The sequence below is a fragment of the Bos mutus genome, chromosome 20, assembly GCF_027580195.1.
Source record: "Bos mutus isolate GX-2022 chromosome 20, NWIPB_WYAK_1.1, whole genome shotgun sequence".
In the NCBI taxonomy this organism is placed as follows: Eukaryota; Metazoa; Chordata; class Mammalia; order Artiodactyla; family Bovidae; genus Bos; species Bos mutus.
Genome location: NC_091636.1, coordinates 68086741 through 68107951, shown reverse-complemented (window position 1 = coordinate 68107951; position 21211 = coordinate 68086741). Strand labels below are relative to the sequence as shown.

Sequence of the window (21211 nt, the reverse complement as noted above, 5' to 3'; positions counted from 1 at the left end):
TGTGCAGCACCCCTGTGGGAGTACTGTGCTCTGTGTGCAGCACCCCTGTGGGAGTACTGTGCTCTGTGTGCAGCACCCCTGTGGGAGTACTTTGCTCTGTGTGCAGCACTCTGTAGGAGTACTGTGCTCTGTGTGCAGCACCCTGTGAGAGTACTGTGCTCTGTGTGCAGCACCCCTGTGGGAGTACTGTGCTCTGTGTGCAGCACTCTGTAGGAGTACGGTGCTCTGTGTGCAGCACTCTGTGTGCAGCACTGTGTGCAGCACCCTGTGAGAGTACTGTGCTCTGTGTGCAGCACCCCTGTGGGAGTACTGTGCTCTGTGTGCAGCACTCTGTAGGAGTACGGTGCTCTGTGTGCAGCACCCATGAGAATACTGTGCTCCACGTGCAGCACCCCTCTAGGAGCACTGTGCTCTGCATGCAGCACCACTGCAGATGCAGGTGTATCATACTTCATGTGTAGCACTCTGTGAACTGTGCTCTGTGAAGAGCATCTGATTTTCAAGCCACCTAAGGATAAAGCATTTTTTTCCTCTTTCAGAGATGAAATAATCAAGACACAATGGCTTTATCTGGAGTACAAGAGTGTTAGTATTTCTGCCTTCATCTTGCCGCTCCCTCAAAGGCCCCCAGCTTCTCAACAATAACGGTCCTGGGTTGTGTTCCTCGTGGGCAGGTAGAGAGGAGCCTGGTGTGGCCCCAAGGATGTTCTGGCTGTACAGAGGTCTTCAAACGCACAGCACCATCTCCCCGTTGCGTGCCTGGAGCCCTTTGTCATGGTGGTTTCTGCTTCTGTTAGCCCAAACCCTCAGTGCTAATACGGAATAGATAATCTGGTAACAGAACAGTTCTGAAGTGAAAAGTATAGAGCAAGAAAAAAAGTACCTTTTTATTATTTTAAAAACAGTGACAAGAGTGTCTGTATCTTGAGTCATCAGGGGAAAACTCAACTAATACATCAAAACCAGAGGTACGGATGCCTCAGAAATGTCGCCTTCTTCTTGGAATCCTGTCTTGTCAACTGGTCAGAAGGTTTCAGTGTTTCAACAACCTTGTGCCTAATCTGACATTGATATAAAACTTGCCATTTACATGGAAATGCCAGCCCTCACCCAGGACCTGATGTGGCTTCTCTGTGCAGGGAGCAGCTTCCGCATAACTTTGCAGAAATGGAAAGAGTAGCACGTGCGCTTCATGTAAAGTAGCTTTAAAATAGAGGGGGCATTGATGGAGGGGTTAGGATGATAATATGTGACTCAGTAGCCCAAGTTGTATTAATAAAGTTAATTTCCAGGTGACCAGTAAGGGTCCGTGAGCGAAGAAAGCCTTGCTAAAGACCGTGATGTGCAGCGTTCTTGGCCTCTTTCCGTCAACTAGCAGGAGAGGGATCTGTTCAGAGGTGGGGCAGATGAAGAGCTAAAACCAGATGATTCTCCACCTTGACTCCTTCATCAGGCGTTTTCTCATAAAACCCATGCATTCCTAGGCTGTGATCTTCATTAAGGTGGAAAATAAGATAAGGGGAATACCAGTAAAACCCAGGAAATAGAACTCCCTCGAGCAGCTTATTGGGATCACAACATACACGTGAGGCATCAGAGTCAGGGACAGGCTGCCTGCTCTGAGACACGCCTTAGGGCTGAACCACCCAGGATAAGCCTCCTCTGGGTACACGGGTTAGTCTCCGGGTTATGATCATACGTGTGCATTTTGGGACATCTTAAGCTTTTATAACAGCAACAATCTTCCAGTTCTCTCTGCCATAACTCCTGACCCCTCCTGAATCATTCAGAAGCATTCCTATGGCCTGGACAAGAAGTAGGCTGTTCGGGCAGAAATGCAAAGAGGTTTTACCAGGTAATACTGCTTTAGTTTCGTTTTTTTTTCCTAAACTGGCTCTTAAGAATCAGAAGAGATGAGCTTCAGGACAGCAGGGTAAAGTGAGCAGAGCAAGGTGGGAAAGGGTCGGTATGGATAAGAGCCAGGAAGGTCAGAGGGCAGGGGAGGCATGGTGGGGCATGGCACAGAGAGAAGCTCTGCTCCTGGGGGGGAAGGCGGGGTCGAGGCTGAGTGACCTCTGCATTCGGGCGCTTTGACAAGTGGTCTGAGGGGGCAGTGGAACTAGTCAGAGGTCACACTCACCACCCAGGCACCTGGGCTCTGCTCCTCAGCACCTGCCCATTCAACGTGCTCCATCATCTGCCAGGGCCTCCAAGCCTGAGGACTTTGCACACCGTGCTGTATGGACACTGCTTTGTGAGGAGACCCAGGCATCTGTAGGGTGCACCATTCCCTGCCACACACACAGCATGACTGGAATAATAAATGGAAAATATACAGGCTAAGTGGCAAGCTTAGCAAAGCCAGTGCTCCTGTGTTTCATAAAAGAGAGTCTTTATTCTCTTCTGCGTCTAATGATGATCCTCATCCTAGAGCCTATAGATGGTGACATGCATCCAGACTCTTTTAAATGTTCCAACAGCTGAGTTGCTGTTCAGTCACTATTCCTATTCCACAGATTCAGCCCCTGAGATTCAGAGAGGCTGGGGGACATAGTCAGTTGTGAGTTTCTTCGATTCCACTGAGTAAGAAAATATTGTTGAAAAAGGGGGGAGGGAAAAGGCTCAGAATGGAGAGAGGTTGGAATTACACCCTCTCTGAGGCCCTGTTGGCTGTTCTGACTCCATTGCGTTGAGGATACAAAGTTCCCACTGTGGTCCACAGCCTCAGGACTCCAGGAGCCTCTGACAGGTAAGCAGACCTGTCTCCTAGGGCCGTGCTCCATCCTGAGCCATTGATCAGCTTTGGCTGATCCCCAAACACACTCCTGACTCCTTCCCCAGATGTTTCTGTGTGTCTTTTTGCCTTTTCCGTCCCCCCATTTTTCAATAATGTTTTTATCTTTGATAAAATGTTATGGGTCCAGTGGGCAGACTCACGCCAGCATGGTCCCACCAAAGTAAAAGAAAACGATGCTATCTTCCATTCTCTATTCCAAAGAAGAACAATGCGTGGTAAGCCCTTACGTTGGGTGACATAGAAGGTTGACAGACTGTGCCCAGGTCAAAAATGGTGTTTTCAGAAGGCCATGCTTCAGAGCAAGCAGTCCTTCCATTTTGACCCATGATACAGCAGATACTATGGATTAGAGGCATTGGTAGTGGGGAAAAATGAAGGTGAAGCTTATGAAAAGCCCCACTGGGAGAATAAAAAAATATGGACCTGATATTCTGAAAAAGAGCTGCAGCATCTGCAGTAGAGAGCCATCTGCCTGTCAAGAAAGAGTTCCTGCCCTGTTACTGGTCTCTGGCGCATGGAACGCTTCACCATGGCGCAGAACGAAACCGTGAATCCAGCCCACCCTCTAGGAGAAGCTGTCTGTCAGCCCTTCAAATCACAAAACCACATGGATGTCATAACAATCTGTTGTAAGATGGAAACAGAACATCCAGGACCGAGCAAAGCATGATGAGAAGGCATGAGTGAGCTACATGACCAGGTAGCCTGGAACCAGCTGCCACCCACCATGACTGCAGCATCACCTGCCCCCAGCTCTTCCTGCAGCTCTGGAGGGGGTTCCATGTGATCAGATGAAGGATAGGCTAGGTGGGATACAGACAGCTGAAAAGGAATGACAGCCTCAATAGGGACATTTGGGGATGTCTGTAACACCAGCAGAGAAAGAAAATCTCCCCAGAGGGCATGACTGCTCATGATGATGTACCTGGCCATCTACTCTGTGTGGAGAGAGAATTAGGCTAATGGGAGAATATACACATATTTCTAGACATTTGCCAGTATCCTGGCCAGTTGATTAGGGACCTGGAATTAAAAAAAAAAAAGAAAAGAACTAAGATATTACAGGCAAAGAGCTCTTTAAGGGAAATGGACAGCTATAAAGGAGTAGGTACAAGATGTGATGATACTTGGATCAGATGCTAATGCCCACTAGAAGGCATGGAAGTCTTTCAGTCACCATGAGAGAAACATTGAACAAGCAAACAGAAAAAATAACTCTGCCAATCAACATTAACCAGGCTTCATCATTGCCCACCAGAGAATCTGCATAATAGACATATGAAAAGAGAAAAAATAACTCTGCCAATCAACATTAACCAGGCTTCATCATTGCCCACCAGATAATCTGCGTAATAGACATATGAATAGAGTGAATGACAGGTGACTTGAAGGTATACTTGGACACAGCACGGAATAGCACTTACCAAAGCTTCACAGTCAAGGTAAAAAGACCAATATTGTGCCTCCCAAGTATGACTCTATCCCTTGAGGAGACCAACCAGTCACAGTATAATTGGGCAGAGACATCATTGAACCATTCAGCATGGCCAGGGGTTTGTCCTCACAGAAATAGTTAGTAAGGGGATGAATTTGTCTTTCCAACCAGCAGAGCCTCAATCAGCCCCACTCCCCAAGTATTGAATCCCACAAAGCAAGGAATATGACCACGCTTCACAACACGATGATGTAGCAGGGAGCCTGGGGCCACAGAATCTAGTGGGTTTTTCATACGCCAAGCCTTCCAGGAGCATCCAGGCGTATGTGATTCTGGAATGGCTCTGCCTGGCTGTCCTTAACTCATGCTACTGCTGTGTCCCACTCTACAGGAAGACACTTGCTGTTTGAAGGATGGTCATTTTCTTCGTAAGGAATGGGGTTATATTTCTTTCTTCTTTGTTGTTGGAAAAAATGTTCAATCATTTTAGTTTATGAAAATGTAAATTATAGTATGATAAATGCAGGATTAAAGTTAAAAGTGTCCTCTAGGAGATGGACTCTTCAGAGTCCCTTGGACTGCCAAGAAATCAAACCAATAAATCCCAAAGGAAATCAACGCTGAATATTCTTTGGGATGACTAATGCTGAAGTTCCAATACTTTGGCCACCTGATGTGAAGAACCAACTCATCGGAAAAGACCCTGATGCTGGGAAAGACCGAAGGCAGAAGGAGAAGGGGATGACGGAGGATGAGATGGTTGGATGGCATCCCTGACTCAATGGACATGAGTTTGAGCAAGCTCTGGGAGATGGTGAAGGACAGGGAAGCCTGGTGTGCTACAGTTCATGGGGTTGCAAAGAGTCAGACACGACTGAGCAACTGAAGAACAGCAACGAGGAGATGGACTTTCAAATGTACCATGCATCACGATCACCAGAGGGTTCATTTGGGCCCAGCTCTGAGTTTCTGCTCTATAATTTCTGGAGTAGTGCTCAGCAATTCACATCTATCACATATTCTTGGTGGTGCTGATGACACTGTCCTTTGAGGACCATACTTTGAGAGCCGCTGACCTAAGAGATGTTGTAAGGATACCTTCTTGACCCACACTGAATTGATAGGATCATACAATTTTTCTTTCTTAGCCAATTAATGGATTATATTAATGGATTTTATAATGTTGAACCAGCCTCACATACCTGGAATAGATCCCTCTTTTTGATGGCATATTCTTATTTTTATGAATGCTGCATTTAATCTGCTACTATTTTGTTGAAAATTTCTGTATCTGGATTTATTAGAGGTATCAGTCTGTAGTTTTCCTTTTTGTAATTGGTTGTACAGTTTGGCATTAAGGTAATGGTGACCCGATGTAATGGGTTATAAAGTGTCCCTTTTGTTTCCATTTTTGGAAGGAGTTTGAGAAAATTAGTATGATTTCTACTTTAAACTTTAGAAAAAATTGCAAGTAAAATATTCAGGACCTGGTGATTTCTTTCTCTTTTTTTGGAACGGTATTCATTATTGATCACTGTCTTCAATAGATAAAATCTATTCACATTATTCATTATTATATATTCATTGGAAGCTGAAGCTTCCATACTTTGGCCACCTGCTGCGAAGAGTCAACTCATTGGAAAAGGCCTTAATGCTGGGAAATATTAAAGGCAAAAGGAGAAGGGTGCGGCCAAGGATGAGATGGTTAGATAGCATCACTGACTCAGTGGACATGAACTTAAGCAAACTCTGGAAGATAGTGAAAGGGAAGCCTGGCACGCTGTAGTCCACAGGTTCACGAAGAATCAGACACAACTTAGCAACCAAACAACAACCACAATTCATACTATCCACTTCTCCTGTGTACATTTTGATAGTTTATGATCTTCCAAAATATTTTTCAATATAAATATCAAATTTGTGGACATAGAGCTTTTCCTAATTTTCATTTATCATTTTTCTATCCATTAGCTCAATAATGATGTCACTCTTTAATTGTGATATTAATAAATTGCTTCATCTCTTTTTTTTTGGTTAACCTGGCTACAGTTTCATCAATTTTATTGATTATTTCAAAGAATCAGTTTGATTTTACTGATTTGCTCTATTGCTTTCAAGTTTACAATTTTAGTTATTTGTGCTTTAATTTTGATTACCTTTTTTTTGATTTAAGTTTAAATTGTTTTCCTCTCCTTGGGACAATTAGCTTATTGATTTTATAAATTTCCCCATGCATATGCATGCAAGGCTATAAATTTCCCTCTAAACACTGCTTTCACTATATTACAAAAATTTAAGCTTTTTATTTATTTTCATCTACTTCAAATGTCTTAAGTGTCTCAAAGACTGTAATATTTTTAAAAAATATCAAGACTTTTTTGACTCATGTATTACTTAGATATGTTACATGTAGTCTCCAAAACTTTTAGTAGTTGCTCTAGAATTTGCAATACAGATTTACCACTAGTCTATGTCTACTTCCAAACATCCTTTATTGTTTCACAGGTAGTATAGGTAACATAGAATTGAGTATTCAAAATTCCTCCCTCCCAACATTATAAGTGAACAATCTTGCCGCCATCCATTACATTCATCTATATGCTACAATCACCCTGTGTATTTTTCTTTATTATTTTAGTTATTTACTAGATCAATTAATAAGAAAAAATAAAATGTTTTATTTTGCCTAAATTCTTTTTCCGATGTACTTCCTTTATGTAGATCTAACTCACTGGCCTAAATAATTTTCCTTCTCTCTGAAGAACTTCTTTAAACATTTCTTGTAAGGCAGCTCTATTAGCTCCTAAATTCTGGAGGTTTGTTCCTGCCTGTGAAGCTGTTTCTTTCTACTTCGGTTTGGAATAATAATTTTACTGTGTACAAAACTGTCATTGCTTGAATTTTTCCATTTAATAAACATTTCACTCTATGCTTCTTGTTTGCATAATTTCTGGTGAAATGTCCGATGTAATTCTTACCATTGTTCCACTATAGGTGAGGTGTTTTTTTCCTCTGGTTTATTCTAAGATTTTCTATTTGCCTTTTTTTTTTTTTCCACTATGACTAGTGATAGTTTGTTTGTTTGTTTGGTTTTTTTTTGTATTTACCCTACTTGGTATTCTTTGAGCTTCCTCGGTTATAACAAACGTATCCCTGCTGGCTCAGATGGTAAAGCATCTGTCTACGATGTGAGAGACCCGAGTTTGATCCCTGGGTTGGGAAGATACCCTGGAGAAGGAAATGGCAACCCACTCCACTACTCTTGCCTGGAAAATCCCATGGACAGAGGAATCTGGTAGGCTATAGAACATGGGGTCGCAAAGAGTCGGACAAGACTGAGAGACTTCACTTTCTTTCATGGTACCAGAGAGTAAGAGAGGTGGGGAGGCATCAGTTGGGAGACTGGTATTGACATATACACACCACTGTATATAAAATTAAAAGGTTCCATTACTTACCTATTTTATGTATGCTGGTGCTGCTAAGTCACTTCAGTCGTGTCCGACTCTGTGTGACCCCGTAGATGGCAGCCCACTAGGCTCCCCCATCCCTGGGATTCTCCAGGCAAGAACACTAGAGTGGGTTGCCATTTCCTTCTCCAACGCATGAAAGTGAAAAGTGAAAGTAAAATCGCTCAGTCTGTCCGACCCTCAGCGACCCCATGGACCGCAGCCTTCCAGGCTCCTCCGTCCATGGGATTTTCCAGTGATATCATATATTTGTCTTTCTCTGACTTACTTCACTCAATATGATACATTCCCATATGCCTCCATGGTTTGCACAAGCTATCTATTTGCATAAAACAATCTATCCCAATTTACCACATGAGCCATCCTTTCTCTCCCAAGTTCCTGTACATACACAGAATGCTATTGCTCTGTCTGTTTCAAAGGATAATAATAGTAAGAAAAACAGGGCTCCTCCCAAGTCCTCTTCTCCAGTCCGCAGTGAGTTTGGCAGTGCTCCTAAAGAGCTGGGATTCGGATGCTAAATGGGTGGTCACGGGGAAGGGCCAGCTGAAGGGCATGTGACCTCCTTTATCTCCATAACTGGAGTTTCACTGACGTCTTTTATCTTTTGCTTGCCACATCTTGCATAAGACTTGGCTGCCAAAAGCCATGTTTCTCTTGATTTCATCTTGACAAGAATATTTCTTCCCAGGAAATATCTTTGCAAAAAAATGTTATCAGATCAGTCGCTCAGTCGTGTCCGACTCTTTGCAACCCCATGAATTGCAGCACGCCAGGCCTCCCTGTCCATCACCAACTCCCGGAGTTCACTCAGACTCACGTCCATCGAGTCAGTGATGCCATCCAGCCATCTCATCCTCTGTTGTTCCCTTCTTCTCTTGCCCCCAATCCCTCCCAGCATCAGAGTCTTTTCCAATGAGTCAACTCTTCACATGAGGTGACCAAAATACTGGAGTTTCAGCTTTAGCATCATTCCTTCCAAAGAAATCCCAGGGCTGATCTCCTTCAGGATGGACTGGTTGGATCTCCTTGCAGTCCAAGGGACTCTCAAGAGTCTTCTCCAACACCACAGTTCAAAAGCATCAATTCTTTGGCGCTCAGCTTTCTTCACAGTCCAACTCTCACATCCATACATGATCACAGGAAAAACCATAGCCTTGACTAGACTAAACCTTTGTTGGCAAAGTAATGTCTCTGCTTTTGAATATGCTATCTGGGTTGGTCATAACTTTCCTTCCAAGGAGTAAGCGTCTTTTAATTTCATGGCTGCAGTCACCATCTGCAGTGATTTTGGAGCCCAGAAAAATAAAGTCTGACACTGTTTCCACTGTTTACCCATCTATTTCCCATGAAGTGATGGGACCAGATGCCATGATCTTCGTTTTCTGAATGTTGAGCTTTAAGCCAACTTTTTCACTCTCCTCTTTCACTTTCATCAAGAGGCTCTTTACTTCCTCTTCACTTTCTACCATAAGGGTGGTGCCATCTGCATATCTGAGGTTATTGATATTTCTCCTGGCAATCTTGATTCCAGCTTGTGTTTCTTCTAGTCCAGCGTTTCTCACGATGTACTCTGCATATAAGTTAAATAAACAGGGTGACAATATACAGCCTTGACGAACTCCTTTTCCTATTTGGAACCAGTCTGTTGTTCTTGAGTACCATATTCTCTATCTCCTTGCTTGCTTGTCTACTTCAAGGAAACAAAGTTCCTTGAGAGAACTGGATATGTCTGAATGTCTTAAACAGGGTGTAGTGATTGAATACAGCACATGATAAATCAATATTTATTGAATGACACATAAGTAGATCTCTAATTTTGGATTATCCTGTTACACAATGTGACTCGTAATTTTGCTTGTATTCTTCCCTAATTGTCTCATATATGTTTTTGGATCCAATAGAAATGTACATGCTAGAAGTGTGCTTGAAGTGTGTCTAGCACATAATTAGGTAATTGAAGTGTGTCTAGCACATAATTAGGTAGAGAGAGAAAAATCAGTATACACATTTTATTTTACCAAATAGTAATTCAGATAGTTCTTTGTATAATAAATAATATTTTATAAATTTCCCTGGTGGCTCAGTAAAGAATCAACCTTCAATGCATAAGACTCGGGCTCAATCCCTGGGTCAAGAAGTTCCCTTGGAGAAGGAAATGGCAACCCACTCCAGTATACCTGCCTGGAGAATCCCATAGACAGAGGAGCCTCGAGGGCCATAGCCTCTCAAAGAATCAGACTCGACTTAGCAACCGAACAACAACGAATATTAATATTTTATGAAAGCTAAGACCCAGAATAGCTGCCTCTCATTATAATTAGCATCTAGACTCTGAAACTAGAGTCAGTTTATAATGAAAGAATGAGAGAAAGGAGGAAGAGAGAAGAAACTAAGGAAAGAGGAAGGGTATTTAAATTCCAGTTTTTTTACTTGAAGGATATCCTTTTCCTGGATGTTTTTTAAGATGGATTGGGTACCTGCTACACAATGTAATATGCTGGGTGTTATTCCCTCAAAAAGACTGGGCTAGTGGATCATTTTCCTTCTAGCAGTTTCAATTTATTTTATAGGATAGATGTGATGAATACTCAAATTCCTATTTTAGTTCTCAATTTCGAATTTATTGACACATCCTAAATTGTCCTAAAGTAGGACCTAATTTCTTTTTTGTCTTGCCTTTATTAAAGAAATATAACTTTCAGACACCCACATGACTTACAGGCAAGTACTGAGGTGAAGGCAGGATGGTGGTCTACTTAGAAAAATAGATTAAAAATGGTTTTGTGCATCCTGCGAGGATTGGAATGATAAAGGAAACCCCTGATTGGAAGATTGTAGGACCAGAGAAAGAAAAGATATTTGCTCAAGAATATAGAGATTCCTTTATTTGTTTTCTCTTATTTTCAGACCCACTGTGTATATTATGCTTTGCCTTGGAGACCCTTAACCTGTCAAGATTATAAATGATTATTGAGTTTGCCTATGAAATATCCGGTGCTGATTGGCTCGTCTGAATAACTACACAGATTTGAAATTGTGGTAGAACCGACAGTAAACGGATACTTCCAAATTGCCCTCCCCAGAGCCCCCAGACTCTCAAGGCTCATCTCTACCTGCTCTGGTCTGGGCCACCTCCCTGGGACGGGAGGACACCTTGCTCTGCGTGCAGACGGAGCAGCAGCAGCTTTCTGGGTTCTCGGGGCATTCGCTAACCGCTTGCTCAATTTGATGCACCACATTAGGTTAACCCACGCGTATGGACCCCGAACACCAAGTGACGCCCGTGTGGTCCGGGGATGGGGCGTCAGAAAGGCAGTTTTCTCTTCGCTCAGGGTCCCAGATGGCTAATGAGTCAAACGAGTTAGGGAAGCGTCTCGTGTGGCTCACCTGCCTCTGAAAATCTTCTCTTGTTTGTCAGGACAGCCTGTTCTGTTTGAAAGCTTTACATACCTCTAGCATTCTCCATGACTAAGGATGCACCACACTCATCTTGTCTGTATCTATGTTTATCTCTGGTTCTGTAGCGATGTCTGTACCGGTATCTATATCGTCATTCACGCCTATCTACCCAGCTGTGCTAATTGTAAGGAATTGTGTGAATCCTATCTCCATATGCATATTCAGGAGATTTTATAATCACTTTGAAAGAAATGCTCCTGCTAGAAATATTGGGGGAAAATTTTTATAGGATACTTGTCACATTCTTTTGGTAACCTTTAGTTTTAAAATGTAGCCCAATTTTCATCCACCTCGCATTCAGAGAAGACCCCTTCCCACTAATATGGTTCATCATCAACATCTATTTTCACCTTTCTTTATCTCAGACTCTCTTTAAATTCCATTTTTATTGGTTTGTTCAAACCCTGTGTATAAGTCCCTTGAAATCAAAATAGGGCAAGCTTGCTAGCCTTCGCCTTGCATGAAATTACAAGCAGGTGAGAGTTGAACAATTAATACTTCTTTATTCTCAGTGGTGGTACGAGCAGTGCCACTTTAATGCTGTTTAAGCTTATTATCTAATTGCATGCTTGTGCTAGCTTCAGAGACGGCATGACGTGAAGGCAGGCTTGTGCTGTGTTCCCTCCGCAGTGGAATATTCAATTATTTGTTCTGACTCATGTAATTCCCTGTATTCCAAGCTTGTTAATGTCATTACAGAGCTGAAATAAAGTGATTACTCTTAATGAGTATTTATCCGATAGGTAATGCAATTCCTGCACCCGCTAGCTGACAGTGTACGATTATGGATTTTTCTCCTTAGCCCTCCTCTCTTCCCACTCCAAAGACACCAGCCCCCATCTCCTGACTCCCCTGTCAGGAAGGCAACATGGCATTGCAGTGTTCTGTGAAATACTGTCAGATGATGGGGAAAAAATAAAAATCCTTAAAAAAAAAAAAGGAAAAGAAAGAATCACTGCATCCCCTGGTAGAGCTCCGGCTAATGACCACTGCTCCCACTGGCTGGCGGTGATGACAGCTCTTGCTAAATGATAATGGCATGCCTGCTGTTGAGTTTGCCCACTTATGTTATTTCTCTTGACATGGTTCTGGGGAAGGCCTAATTTTTTTGACATTTGACCATGCAAATTTGAGTCCTGATACATTATTCTGCATTTACATCCTCCCAGTGTTGCTGTTTAAAATGTGCTACAAGCTCCAGGAGTTCAGCTAATAAAGGCCACAGAATGAAAGCAGTTAAATATGAATGCAAGAGGAGACCTGATGACGGCCGGCATGCCTGTCTCGGAGATGACCTTCTAGAGACGAGCGTGGAGAATCCTTTCTAAGGCACGTGGTACGGAATGTAGCACCCATTTTTGGTTTTTTTGTGGGGTTTTTTGCTTTTTTTTTTCCCTAGAGTATTTTTAAAGATTTTAAGATACATACCAATGGAGAGCAAAAACGACCTTATTATATTTTACATGGGAGTTTCTTCCACCCGGCTTAGGAGTTAGCATATTATTAATGACTTTCCAGGTACTGCGCACGTCTCAGACTCTGAACCATGCTTCTGCAGGGAGCTGTCCCTGATGAACTCAGGGCCATGCAGGCCCCACATTAGGCGAGCACTTCCACGTCATCAAAATGCCACGCCTGTCGGATCGAAGAAAATCCTTCCACATCACAGATTTCTGTAGGTTTGGGAGTAAGTCACACTTGAGACTGTATTTTTCTTTGCTCCTGACAAATTTGGAACTGGCAATAAAAGTGAGGAAAGTTTTAAAAATAGTCAAAATGGTGGTAAGTATACTAAATTGACATAAGAACTACAAAAAATAAACTACTAATCATAATAATGATAAAAGCATTTGCAAATTTGCTACATACATCAAAATTAATATAGGTATTTCAAAAAATAGCCTTTTATTTTGCTGCCTTAACTGAAAGAAAAAATTTGTTGCTTATGAATTGTCCATCTTTATATTTTATTTAGTAAGAGTTCAGTTCACTAAATTGGAATTTTATTTCTTCATATATTTTGAGGTGCTTTACTGTATATAGGCCCCTTTGTGGTTAAATGTGTTTAAATAAGTCATTTAATAAAAAGGAATAATTGGGCTTTAGGTTTGATAAGTATTGAGAATATTTCGGCACTTGCCTCTGCAGCACATGCCCTAAAATTGGAATTATGCAGAGGTGAGCATGACCCCTGTGCAAGGGTGGCACGAACATGTGTACTGCTTTCCATAGTTTTTATAACAAAAAAAGAAGCAGATGCACAGATACGGAGAAGAAATTAAGTGTTACCAGTGGGGCAGGGAGAGAGATATGACAGGGGAGGAGATTAAGAAGCACAACTGCTATGTATAAAATCATATGGTATACCTATAGCTAAAGCAACTAAACTGAAAAGAAGAAAACCAAAAAGAAAAGAATATCCCAGAAATCCCTCTTTGTAATTAGGGAATACCCATCATTTTTATCTCTTTTTTCCTCCCTCCCTTTCATTCTCCTGTTCCCTCCCCCTTTCCCTCCATTTCTCTTGTAAAAAACACGGTATCTGCCATATGTTTAAGCACCTGCTCTATCTGTCCATGTCACTAGTTGAATGCCGAAGAAGTTACAAAACTGAATGAATAAGGTGGACTCTCTGGGAATAGGGCTTCCTTGGTGGCTCAGCTCATAAAGAATCCTCCTGCAATGTCAGAGACCTGGGTTCGATCCCTGGGTTGGGAAGATCCCCTGGAAAAGGGAAAGGCTTCCTACTCCATTATCCTTGGTCTTTCCTGGTAGGTCAGCTGGTAAAGAATCCGCCTACAATGCAGGAGACCTGGGTTTGATCCCTGGGTTGGGAAGATCCCCTGGAGAAGGGAAAGGCTACCTACTCCAGTATTCTGACCTGGAGAATTCCATGGCTTGTATAGTCCAGGGGGTCACAAAGAGTTGGAAACAATTTGACTTTCACCTCTGGTAATAAGAATCTTGTGCAGTAGGAAGGAGTGATTAGGCAAAGAAAGTAAGGTACTAAAGACACTTTGCTTTATAGAAACAGTCTTATTACCAAGAGGTTAATCCACCTACTTGAGATCAAAGTCAGAAAATATAACTGTAGTTTGACTTCTAAGAACGGACTGTTTTCCTCAGAGGCTGCAGGAGGGTGCATGCCCTCATGTCTCGTGCTGTACCTGAATCGTCAGTGTCCCTGGGCAGCAGGCTTCCTAATCCCCACTTCTCTCGCTTAGTGTCCTGGGAAGCAAGAGAGCAGAGACGAGATCCGAACTCCACATAGCAGCCTTGCGTTCCGCTTTCTCCTGTTCTCCGGAGACACCCTCTACCAGGTTATTCCAGCAACCACTGCTTCAAACACACCAAGCAGGGCCTAAGGTATACAATTAAGTGTGTGCCAAACGTAGACTCCTGACTAACGGAGGACCTGCATAAAGCGACTTCTAGGAAATCTTCCTATTTCTTTTGGGGTTATGGACATATAGCAGAGTCCATGCATATGGTCAGCAACATCTTGTTGAGTCACAAAAATAAACATGAGACTGAATTTAGAATCTGGTTTTAGAGCCACAGTTTGCACTTAATTTAATGTTTTTTTAATTTAATAATAAATGAATTGTGATTTAATAATAAGACTTGTTTTTCCAACAAAATGAATTAAGAAGGTCAAAAATGATTTTCCACTCTGATGAAGGTGTGTGAGGTGGCATTGCTCCCACAGCACTCTGTATGCCGTCTTCCGGGAGATCCGTTATGGAGACACATTTCAGTGTCTCCCATCACATCACTCTTAGTTCTGATAAAGACAAACCAACTGTGTTTGCATTCCATAAGGAGGAAGGAAAGAAGGAAAGGAGGTAGGAAGGAAGGACGGGAGGCAGGAAGGAAGGGAGAGAGCGAGGAAAGGGAAGAAAGAAAACAGAGAAAAGAAATATGTGACAGAAAGTCCCAGGAAGCACCATTCCTATTTGTGATATTAAGGAAGGTCTCTCTGAGATGGTGACCCTAAAGCTGTGTCTTGCAGGATCTGAAAAGGAAACAACCTTGCCCGGACACGTAGTTGAGTTTTCTTGTTGGTGGATCAGCCGACACAAAGGCCCCAAGACAAGGTCCAAAGCCTTGCTGGTGCTGATGTGAGTGGAGCCTGGTGAACAAGCTAAACAGCAGGATAAGAGAGAGGCGGCGGGAGCCACTCTGAGGCCTGGATTTCACTCTAATGGTGACCAGAGGCACTGTTTGCCTTGTTGGGGGTTACATGGATGGGCACAGAGAAATACCATCCATCCTGGAAAGTCGGGGTGGGGGGGAGTGACTGCAGGACGCGGGTCGTGGAACAGTAAGAGAAGTCTGCCTGGGTGCGCCTGCATACCCAAGGCCGAGTAAGGAAAGATCATCAGCTGAGAGTAAGACACTTTCAAATGCAGAGGAGGTGGGAACTTGTGGTTTGGAAGAGTAGGAAGAAAACTGAAGGATAATCAAAACTGGAAGAGATCTGAGAGTCACTTTGAGAACTGTGTCATGAAATTACGGTAATAGTAGTAAGCACAGTTAAGCATTTCTCTCTGGGCATGTTTCACTGCTTCTAAACTTGGAGACTAGTTGGGTTTTTGAGGCTTGGCTTTCTACCGATGAGTGTGACCAAAAAAAAAAAAAAGGAAGCATCAAGGAAAATATGGTGTTTTTAAGAGGCTGTGATAGTGGTATATCCCAGAGAATGATAGCTAGCAAAAAGAGCTGAAAACAGGATGGAGAGCGAAAATGTGAAAAACAGGTTGGGTCAACGAAAGGAGATCTCATTCATAGGAAATGCCCTCAGTGTGATGAGGAAAATACTTAAGTAGAATGGGATAGTTGAATCAAAATTTCAGAGCCTGTGTTCTTATTGGGATTGACAAAGTCATCCATGCAACTCTTAGACGGAGTGGCTAACGTGAGACAGATGAAGAGAAGCTTACAGAATTCTGAGGCCCTGGGGTGTATAAGCCATTGTTACAAATGTTGAATTCATCAAAGAATATGCCACAAGCAAGAATCAAGAGAAACACAATAATTTAGGGATCACGTTTTTTAGTGAAATGAAGAGAGGTCAAGAGCTGGCAGCTACTGAGAGATACACGTGAGAGCTGGACCATGAAGAAGGTGGAGCACCAAAGAATTGGGGCTCTTTAACGGTGGTGTTGGAGAAGTCTCTTGAGAGTCCCTTGAACCGCAGGGAGATCAAACCAGTCCATCCTAAAGGAAATCAGTCCTGAATGTTCATTGGAAGAACTGATGCTGAAGCTGAAGCTACAATACTTTGGCCACCTGATGCGAAGAGCTGACTCACTAGAAAAGACCCTGATGCTGGGAAAGATTGAAGAAAGGAGAAAGGGATGACAGAGAATGAGATGGTTGGATGGCATCACTGACTCAATGGACATCAGTTTGAGCAAGCTCTGGGAGTTGCTGATGACAGGGAAGCCTGGCGTGCTGTAATCCGTGGGGTCACAATGAGTCGGACACAACTGAGCGACTAAAGTGAACTGAACAGATAGAATATGTTCCTCAAAGGAGTTGATTACCAACAGCATTTATCTTTACAGAAATTGTACATGTGTATTGCAGAAAACTAGAAAATACAAACAAGCAAAATTGAACAGTCATTTCCTTATCATTCAGAGATCATCACTAATCTTTTAAATGTTATAACTAATCATCTAGGACATTTCCTGTGTAAATACACACAAACACATGTATTTTATCAAAATGAGATCTTTTAGTGTATGTTCTTATCAAAGCTCTTGCTTTCTTTTTTTGAGGAATGATCTTTTAGCTTTCAAAACCCAGATTATATTTAAATTTACCTAATTGAGCTTAAAAGTGTTTTTTCCATTTGAGTTGTCAGAATCTAGGACAAGCTTTACATTTGTTATTTCCCATTAGTCATTTCTATTAATAAAAAATATAGCAGAACCTTTAAAGAAATAAAAACCACTAAATGTCAAAGAGGCTTTGCTTGATATCCTGCTGAAAGAGCCACAATTTTAATTTGTTTCTGCTTCCTCTTGGGGTCCATTAATTTGCTCTTCATTTCCTGTAATCCCATGAACTGAAAATTACACGTAAATGCTTAAAGTTAAGTGTTGTTTTTATAGGACAAAACATGGGTGACGTTGAATTATTGATGCTGAACCACAGCAGGAGTTGTGTACTGTTCATGCTAACCAGCGAGTTAGGATGATAATAGCTCGGCCCCTTCCTTGTGTAGACTTCCTTTGAGGGAGAGGGCAGCACACAAATGCCCAGGGTACTAGTCTGTTTAGGCTGGCACAACAAATACCATGCACTGAGCGGCCTCAGAGGCCTCAAAACACCACAGAGGTTTGCTTTTGCTCACAGTTCTGGAGGCTAGATGTCCAAGATCAAGGCTCTAGTTGATTGGTTTTTGTGAGAACTCTCTTCCTGGCTTACAGATGGCACCTCCCCACTGTGTCTCGAGTGGTCTTTCCTCGGTGTGAAGAGAAAGCCAGAAAGAGCCAGAGAACTCTGGTGTCTCTTCTTATAAGGACGGTGGTCCTCTCAGGTCAGGGGCCCATTGGTAAGCCCCTGTTGCTGTTTAGTGGCTCAGTTGGTAGAGAATCCACCTGCAGTGCAGGAGACCCCGGTTCAGTTCCTGGGTCAGGAAGATCTGCTGGAGAAGGGATAGGCTACCCACTTCAGTATTCTTTCCTTGTGGCTCAGCTGGTAAAGAATCCACCTGCAATGCGGGAGACCTGGGTTCTATCCCTTGGTTGGGAAGATCCCCTGGAGAAGGGCAAGGCTATCCACTCCAGTATTCTGACCTGGAGAATTCCACGGACTGTATAGTCCATGGGGTCACAAAGAGTCAGACACGACTAAGCGACTTTCTCTTCCAAAGATTTTATCAACAGTCTGTCAGCACTGTCTCCAATCAGCATTTAAACAGCACTTATGAAATAACTTTTCAATCCTATCATTCTTTTTTTATGGTTACTCCCTGGGAAAATGTCAAGAATACTTTTCAAAAATATCCCTGATTTTAATTCAAGATAAATTTGCTTTGTAAGTATAAATCATATATGAACAAGAGGAAACATTGCCACTCTTTTCCAGGCGTGTCATGCCAGCTTGTCATGACCACACCCGTGTCACAACCAAGCCAACAGGCTGGGGATCAGCGTCTTTCTGGGGATGCCCAGGCCACCTCTGTGTTTCAGTCTGGGTCACTGGCCTTCGGCCTGAGGAACGTCCCTTAGCACTTCTAGTATCGCAGGTATGCGGCCGCAGTCGTTTTTCTGAGACATGTTCATTGCTCTTGGAGTTATGAAGGAAATCTGCTGGATATAGAATAATTGTTTGGCTGTTTTCCATTTATCTGCTTTCACTATTTTAAAAACGTCCTCCTCTCTTTGGATTCCATTATCTCTGTTCAGAAATCATCTGTCATTCTTATTACTGTTTTCTTGAAGGATAGCATCATCATACGTATATTATATTCCTGTTGCTTTCAAGTTATCTCTTTATCTACACTTTATGGTTAACTTTTGTATGCCTCGATGAGATTTGCTTTCTATTCGTTCAACTTGGTTTCATTGAATTTCTTGACTCTGTGGGTTGATATCTTTCACATGATTTAGAAATTCTTTAGGTTTCTTTGTTTTCAAATGTGGTTTGATTTTCATTCTCTTTCTTCTCTCTGAGAACTTAGATACACATTGGTTAATACTTGTTTGTACTCTATGTCTCTTTTACGTTCTTTAGCCTTTTACTTAATTTTTATCTCTAAATTTTCATTTTAAAATTTTCTATTGAACCGTCTTCAACTATACTAATGTGTCTTTCACTGAGTCTGGTGTATCGTCCACATATCAATGAATTATTAACTTTGTTATGTGTTTTGCACTAAAAAAGTTTGTTACATTTTTATGCAGTCGTTATTGCTAAATTATATGTTTCTGTGTATATAAAATACTACATTTTCTTCTGTGTGACATTTTCTTCGTCAACTGTTCCAATTCTTTTTTTTTCCTCTCCTCCACACCATCCATCTCCTCTTCTGCCTTCCCATCCTCCCTTTCTTTGGGAGTGTGTGTGTTTGCATGTTTTGCTCTGTCGTGTCCAACTCTTTGTGGCCCCATGAACTGTGACCCACCAGGCTTCTCTGTCCACGGGATTCTCCAGGCAAGAATACTGGAGCAGGCTGCCATTCCCTTCTCCAGGGGATCTTTCCCACCCAGGGATTGAACCCGGCTCTCCTGAATTGCAGGCAGATGCTTGACCATCTGAGCTACTAGGGAAGGCCTCTTTGGGAATACAGTACCATTATTTTTGCTAGTTTAGCTTAATTTTTAAGATCCAAATGACACCATATATAATTTTATAAGGATGTAACATTTGCATTTTATTGTGTTTATTTAGTTTAATTTCCAGCATCTATTTTACACATTTTGTTTCTTTCTTTCCTAATATTTCCCCATTTCTTTTTCTGGTGGGTTTTGAGTTCTCTTCCATCCTTGCTTCCCTTCACCACACAGGAATTGGGAAGCATCATTATGATTTTCCCCTCTGATATTGAATAGCCCACTCCTCTAAGAGTAACCACTCAGCTGATATTTTTTTCATGAGGCATAAAAAACAATAACCATATTCTCTCAGTGAGATGTTCTTCTCGTCCACTTACCCTTTACTTAGATAAAACTTTCAGGGTGCTTGTACTTTACTCTTCTTCCAATGCCACAGTTATATTAATAACACCTTTGCTTTTCTGATGGTTTGGTATTTCTGAGAATGCATCATTACTTTTAAGAACCTCCACGTAGTCACAAACAGTCAGGCATAACTGAGTGATTTAGTACATGATATGCCTGATAGTATTTGAATCTTCTTTAGTTTGCAATAAATTATTTTTTTAACAAACAAAAGAAAGACAGACTTGAGGTTTTATCTTTTTCAGTGGAGCATGGGGTTTTCTCAGAATATGCATAAGTGTATTTCCTCACTAATATTTTATGGTAATCAGAATTACTTCTTAAACAGAACAAAAGTTTCTTTTGGTCAATTTAGGCATTTTATACTATTATTATTTTCTTTCCATTTGTTACTTTTCTCTCTCTCTCTGGAAGTCCTAGTATGTTTTAAATTTTCATCGCTTGCTCTGCCAGTGTTTTGACTTTATACTAATGATTTCGATTCTTTTTTTAAGTTTTGCTTCATTTCATCATTTCCATTGATTAAAAAAAAATGTAATTCAGATATTTCTAAAAATCGTGTGACTGTCTCACAGATTTCAGAGCAGCCTTGGCTGACGTCAAGACAGACACAGTACCCATACATGGCACTTCAAGCAGGGGTCAGAGAGTAAGCAGCAGGTGAAAGAGATGAGCAAATGATAAATTATGAGGCCAAGACTTGGCTATAATTGAAGAGCAAAGCAAGCTTGGTGTGGCTCTCAAATCTCCTTGTAAGTAAGACTTCCTCAGACAGGTTATCCTGAGCCTCCAATCCTCCTTAGGGACCCTGTTAACAATTTCATAAGACAGTGTACACCTTCTGTAGCATGTACTGTGACAGTTGCTGAAAAGTTACTTGTGTGATGGTAGTTTCTCCCCAGTGGACTGCAGGTTTCTAGAAATCAGGGTTCGTGTGTGTTGTCCAACACTGTGTCTCTGACCCAAGCATAACAGACTTCACATAAATGTTTGTTGAAGGAGTGAGTACATGAATGACTGACATGGCATGATATTTCTCCTTCTTTATCTATCTCACTTCACTCAGTATGACAATCTCTAGGTCCATCCATGCTGTTGAAAATGGTAGTATTTCATTCCTTTTTTATGGCTGAGTAATATTCCATCGTATGTATGTACCACATCACTTTTGTCCATTTCCTCTGTTGATGGGCATTTAGGTTGCTTCCATGTCTTGGCTATTGTAAATAATCTTGGCTATATGTAAATAAGCATTAGCGTGCATGTCTGTTTTTGAATTAGAGTTTTCTCCAGATATATGCCCATAAATGGGATTGCTGGATCATATGGCAACTTTATTTTTAGTTTTTAT

At 41.8% G+C, this 21211-nt stretch overlaps 1 non-coding gene across 1 annotated transcript; it reads left to right on the top strand.

Annotated features, from left to right (window-relative positions):
• Nucleotides 1-13296: 13296 nt before the first annotated feature.
• Nucleotides 13297-13400, top strand: LOC138984285 (U6 spliceosomal RNA). Its single transcript, XR_011461544.1, has one exon. It is a non-coding gene; the product is annotated as a U6 spliceosomal RNA (small nuclear RNA).
• The last annotated feature ends 7811 nt before the right edge of the window (nt 13401-21211 follow it).